This window comes from Papaver somniferum, chromosome 9, assembly GCF_003573695.1.
Source record: "Papaver somniferum cultivar HN1 chromosome 9, ASM357369v1, whole genome shotgun sequence".
NCBI lineage: Eukaryota > Viridiplantae > Streptophyta > Magnoliopsida > Ranunculales > Papaveraceae > Papaver > Papaver somniferum.
The window spans coordinates 198,381,250-198,388,032 of record NC_039366.1 but is presented as its reverse complement, the minus strand read 5'-3'; the positions used below and the strand labels follow the sequence as shown (position 1 = coordinate 198,388,032).

General features: G+C 37.2%; 1 pseudogene; it reads left to right on the top strand.

Annotated features, from left to right (window-relative positions):
• Positions 1-206: 206 nt before the first annotated feature.
• LOC113310404 lies at positions 207-6,438 on the top strand (annotated as a pseudogene).
• Positions 6,439-6,783: the final 345 nt, after the last annotated feature.

Here is a 6,783-nt window from a genome sequence, read left to right as displayed (position 1 = left end):
TGTTCATTATCTTTTCCCAAGATAAAACCCTAGACTTCTCTACCTCTTTCCCTATCGCTCTCTCTCACCGAAACATCCTTCAATCTCTGATTCTGAAGGTGAATAAAAAACAAAACCCCTAATGTTTTCTTCCATTTTTTTTCTTCATATTTACCCGGTTTATGATTATCATCGTCTAATATATTGAATTTTAAGGGTTATCTCCATCCCTTTTTTATCTGATTTGATTCATGTCAATTTTATTAAATCGTTTTTTTTGTTTTGGGGTTATTTGATGGGTTCTTGTTGCTGCTCTAGGTTGAGTACTTCGATGATTTTGAGTCTTGGGTTGTCTAGAAAATGTTGAATACTTCGTTTGCTTATTTTGTGTTTGAAGAATTGTTTGTGTGGGGTTTCAATGAACTTGTTAGATTTTTGTCAGTTTCAATGGAGTTTGTTATTGATGGTAATCTAGGTTTATGTAAGGATATTGCATTAAGATATGAAATGTTGATGGTAATTGTTGTGTAAAATCTGGTGTTGTTTTGTTTATGAAAAACCAATTCTGTATTACCCCAGAAGCTTGGACTGATAGTTGCCCTACATTTATTTGTTCTTGATCTGTTTGTAGTGGAAACATTACGGTGTGCTTCGATGTGGGGGTGTGTTTTGAAAAGATTAGCTTCTTCTTCTTCTTTGAAGAGAATCACTCTCAAACCATTAGTTTTAAGATTCTTCTCCACTACATCGGTTTGTAATCTATCTCTTCACTATAATTTAGTTTTTTAATCATTTTTGTCAGTCATTTAGATTTGTAGATTTTTATTTCCTGATGTTTGTTTTTTGATTGTTTTGATGAAAGAAGGAATTCAAGATTCATAATGAAGATCATACCTATGATGCGGTTGTGGTTGGAGCAGGCGGTACTGGGCTAAGTGCAGCCGTTCAGCTTGTTGAACATGGGTTTCAGACAGCTTGTATTACCAAGCTACAAGATCCTCGACTGTCCCATACAGGCGCTGCACAGGTATTCATTTTTTGTTTCTGAGGGTCTCAGATTTTCGTATTAGTTTCTCATAATAATTGGTTCAATTATTGAACTGATTTGCGATGTGGGCATATAGTAGAACCAACAATTTTGTTTTTATTTCAAACATAAGCCATTCACCTCCAGGGATGAAAAAGACTTTGTTTGTTTTATCATGCTTTTTGCTTGATTCATCCATCTCTTTTTCATTGTTTGATGTTCTTACTAAGCTATCTTTTGTCAAACTAGCTGCAGTGGAACAGCTTCATTTATTGGCTCTATCTTTTTGAATTTAGATATACGAGTATATTACTAATTTGAGCTACTGCAGGGTGGTATAAATGCAGCGCTAGGGAATATGTCTGAAGATGATTGGAGGTGGCACATGTATGATACAGTTGAAGCAAGTGACTGGTTGGGTAAGTGATTAAATTTAATCAAGTGAATGTGTCGGCCAATTATCATCATTAGAAGATATTGGGAGTTATCATCATTAGTTAAATAAGATGACATTAACATGTTAGCACTCTTGACTTGCTGTAGGTGATCAGGATGCTATTCAGTACATGTGCAGGGAGGCTAAAAAATTAGTCCTTAAGCTGCAAGCATATGGATTACCTTTTTCTCAAACCATTGAAGGAAAAATTCTTCAGCATGCTTTTGGTGGTCAAAGCCTAGACTTCGGGAAAGGTATTAATGGTGCATGTTTTTCTTTTGAATGATGTCGTAATTTGTTTATTGGAGTTTTTCTAACCTGCTTCCTATGTTGCTAATACAGGTGGTCAGGCCTACCGTTGTGCCCGTGCTGCTAATCGAACTGGCTATGCTTTGCTGCAAACTCTGTGTGGGCAGTTAAAGTCAGAAAAAAACCAGCACAATATTAAGTTCTTTGAGCACTACCTTGCGTTGGATCTAATCATGGAAGGTAATGGTAAGCAATCTGCGTGCATTTTTTACATCTCATTAGTCCAACTTTTCATATCCTTAAAAACAACTTAGCCTGGAAAAGTAGGTAGAATGCCTAAATGAATTCCTGTTCGGGAGTTGTTGCCTTTTGTAGGGTATTCTGATGATCGAGTTGCTTCTTACAGGAAATTCTTTGTTCATGCTAGTCCCCCTAATATTTTTTTTTGGTTTGTAGGAGCTGAGCTATGTTTGTCGGTGGTAGTTGAGATTTTAGCCACCAGATTTTTGAGGAACCCTAACGAATTTCCCTCGAATTTGTGGATTTACGAATTTCTCCCAAATTCTTGCTGGGAGCACCCTCCAATCAATGGAAAAACGCGCTCCCAACTTGTAAGGGGTGTCTTTTTAATATTCTTCAATTTTCAAGATCATAAATACAACTTCTGAGCAGTCCCCTGTATTAATGGGGTTTGAGAATAAAAACAACTTTCAAAACTGTTTTGACTTTTGTTTAAACAGACTTTTCTTGAGACAACTGATCTAAAAATGTTTCTGAACTAGAAGGTGTAAAGACGGACCTGATGTATCTATATATAACCCATAAACAATAACTTATATACACCATAAGAAAATCAGTCTCTTATTATCTTCTTTTTCCTTCCTTGAATTTTAATTCTCCTAGCTCAGTAATAAACTTGAAATAAATAGTCACTTTGAGGAAGCAACAGCACCTCTTATTCCTCCATCATCTGCACCACCACCTTCACCTCCACTCCCAACCCCAAACTCACAGGAAACACAAACAAGAAATCAGACTTCAAAAGGCTAGAAATAGTAACAAGAGACGAAAGAAGTGAATGATTGGGAAATAGCCATTTTATTAAGATTGTTCAAATGTTTCATGTTTTATTTATTATGGAAATTAGTAGCACAACTAATATATGTATATATGAATCATATTTACGCTCCCGACACGCTCCCCGAATTTCATTTTTGAAAATTTTACGAATTTTGCTCCCGCATCGTGACTAAGGTTTAGATAATTAATGATGTTGATTGTGCTGAATAAGTTTAAAGAACAACGTTACAACCTCTTCTAAGTAATAAGTAGCTTGAGCATGGGAGCAGGATGTTGGAGCATGCTTGTTTGTGTTCTAGATTAGTATCTGCTCCTGTATGTTCCATTTGTTAACCTTTGTACGCACCTATATGGCCTGTACACATTTAACTATATGATTTATTCCATATGTGGTCGCATTCTCATTTCTCTGAGTAGTTTTGAGTATCGGAGCAGGAGAACTGTATGCGGGAGCAAGGTTGTTTGTGCTTTAAAATAGCATCTGCTCCTGTACATTCCATTTGTTAACCTTTATATGTTATGTCCTGTACACATTCTCCATGGTTAACCTCTGAAGTACAAGCTACCATTCAAATTTGGTTAAAAATGTCTCGTTCTTTTGGGTTTCCAATTATGATTCCAGGTGGTTTTGCCTAGGAGTAATAGCACTAAACATGGACCATGGGACTCTGCATCGGTTCCGTGCTGCTTCAACCATTTTGGCCACCGGGGTACTGACACTTCCTCACATTATCTAATCTTATAATTTTGAAACCTTGCCACTTAGTTTTGATTTTTGTCTCTATTAGGGTTATGGGAGGGCTTACTTCTCAACAACTTCAGCTCATACATGTACGGGAGATGGAAATGCCATGGTGGCACGTGCAGGGCTGCCATTGCAGGATCTTGAATTTGTGCAGTTCCATCAGACGGGTATATATGGTGCTGGGGTTCTCATTAGTGAAGGTAGTAATTACTTCTCAACTTTAGTAAGTTGTTAATTAGGGAAATAAGAGATTATTTAGGAACTTCACAATGGAGATCATAAAGATTGTCGACCCACCTCCTATATCATGCATCATACACGCTTTACCAAATCTCTTATTAAGTATTGGTTCTTGCAGTAATGGCATTTTGTATGCTAACTTGTTTAAAAAACATTCCATACATTTAGATGTTTTTGAGTATTCATTTTGTCGTATTGTATGGATGTTTAGCATGTCGAGTTGAAGGAGGCATCCTTAGAAATGGTGAAGGTGAACGCTTTATGGAGCGATATGCCCCAACTGCTAAGGATCTTGCATCAAGAGATGTTGTAGCAAGAGCTATGACAATGGAAATTCGAGAAGGTCGTGGTGTAGGTATGCTATGATAATTGATTCTCTCTCTTCAATCTTCCTAATCAATCACCAACCATGAGCTCATGGATTGCAAATTATAATAATATGATTCTTGATCAATTGTTCTGTATGCTGTGTTGAATAATCAAATTGAACCACTTTGGTGTATGAACACATTAAATGTGGAAAAAACAAATAATCTGCTGATTATTATGGTTTGGTGATTATCTGAAGTTTCTTTTATGTTGCTAACAAATTGGACCAATTGCTTATCGGGACCACATCTCCTGTTCTTTTATTTTTTCTTTGACTTGGAGGCCAACTGTCTACAGGACCGGTGAATGATCACATCAATCTCCACTTAAACCACCTGCCTTTAGAAGTGCTAAAGGAAAAACTTCCAGGTATCTCAGAAACGGCTTCTATGTTCGCGGACGTTGACATCACCAAGGAGCCCATCCCAGTGTTACCTACTGTTCACTATAATATGGGAGGTATACCTACCAATCACCATGGAGAGGTAAAGATCGAATGCCACTTATTTTTCTTTGAAGGGAATCTGAATCGATTTACATGCAATATCATTTCTGTATATATTATCCCTTACAATGTATGTGATTTGGTGCGGGTAGGTTCTTACGGTGAAAGGAGGGAACCCAGATTACATAGTTCCTGGATTAATGGTTGCTGGGGAGGCGGCATGTGTATCAGTTCATGGGGCTAATCGACTTGGTGCAAACTCTTTACTAGACATTGTTGTTTTTGGTCGAGCTTGTGCAGAGCGGGTACACACGATCCAAAAGCCAGGCAAGTTTTTCATGTTATAAAAATGTTACTATGGTCCTTCTGGTGACTTGTGAGTTCTCTCATCCTAATTCAGTATTATAAGCTTAATTTGTATTGCAGGTGCGCCACTAAAACCATTTGAAAGTGATGCTGGACAGAAAACTGTTGTCTGGTTGAATAAACTCTTGAATTCAAACGGTGCACAGCCACCATCAGAGATAAGGCTGAATATGCAAAGAGTGATGCAAAATAATGCTGGTATTTTCCGTACCTGAGGAATCTTTAGCAGAAGGTAGACAATATGAGACTTTCTATGATTATAGATACTGCTATGCTTTTTGTCTTGAAGGTTTTGACCACCTTTTGATTATCTCATATTAGCCTTCTCTTGCTTTTGTTCTCAAGGTTGCGAGTTAATCGACCAAACATGGAAAAGCTTCAAGAATGTTGGGTTCACGGATCGAGATCTAAAATGGTAATATTTGTGCTCATCATTCTTGGGTTTTGGTGACAGTAGTTGCAAATCTGTGCTTCTCTATCACTCGGATGATGAGTCTGATTTCATGTTGCAGGAATACTCATCTTATTGAAACGGTAGAACTAGAAAACCTTTTGATAAATGCATGTGTTACCATGCACTCTGCTAGAGCTAGAAAGGAGAGCAGAGGAGCACATGCTCGTGAAGATTTCATGGTAAGATTCTCACATGATGTATATTTCCTGGATGTTTTCATCGTTATGTACTAACTCGTGTATAAACTCCTTTCTTTTCTCTTTTCCAGACAAGGGATGATGTGACTTGGTTGAAGCATACAGTGGGGTGAGTTTTTGTTTTACATGTTGCACCCAGCATTCATTGTGGCCTCTTGGCAGTTTATTCTGGAAACTCTGAAAATGCCCCACAGCTATAACTTTTTTCAAATTTCTGTCATCACAGACGTTCTTTTTTAATCTTGTAGGTATCGGGAGAATGAGAAGGTCAGGCTCGATTACAGGCCAGTTCATATGAACACATTAGATGATGAAATGAAACCTATCCCTCCAAAACCTCGCATTTATTAAAAGGAACATGGATATGATCTCATTTATCAGAAAGGGTTAACTTTGTCAATTAGGTACTAGTTGATATTTTTTTCGTTTGTATAGTAACTTCATGCTTGACTAGATATGAATTCCTAGTTCGCTAATGCAGAATAGATTTATACAAAGACGTTCAAATTTCTGGAAACTCTGAAAATGCCCCACAGCTATAACTTTTTTCAAATTTCTGTCATCACAGACGTTCTTTTTTAATCTTGTAGGTATCGGGAGAATGAGAAGGTCAGGCTCGATTACAGGCCAGTTCATATGAACACATGATGATGAAATGAAACCTATCCCTCCAAAACCTCGCATTTATTAAAAGGAACATGGATATGATCTCATTTATCAGAAAGGGTTAACTTTGTCAATTAGGTACTAGTTGATATTTTTTTCGTTTGTATAGTAACTTCATGCTTGACTAGATATGAATTCCTAGTTCGCTAATGCAGAATAGATTTATACAAAGACTATTTTTAGTATTTTTCTGACCGGTTGCACAAATTAAACATGTCCATTCCAGTTTTTTCTCTTCCTACTGATCTTACTTTCATATTCCATATATGATTATGCCGATTCTTCTCCCTCAGCTTTCTTTCCTTTCATTGTTATCCTAGTTTTCGCTGTGATTATTGCAATTGGTTCCTGGCTTAGGGATATTTCACAGCACGAACGATTAAAGCAGCGGAGCAGCCCAAACTTAGTGATCCAATTGCACAAAGGAATAAAACTAGTACAGTTTTAAATTCATCAAACCATGATCTTTTAAACCTGACTCCACACCTTCGCCAAATAACAATGCTTGCACCAATTGTTCGTTATGGCGA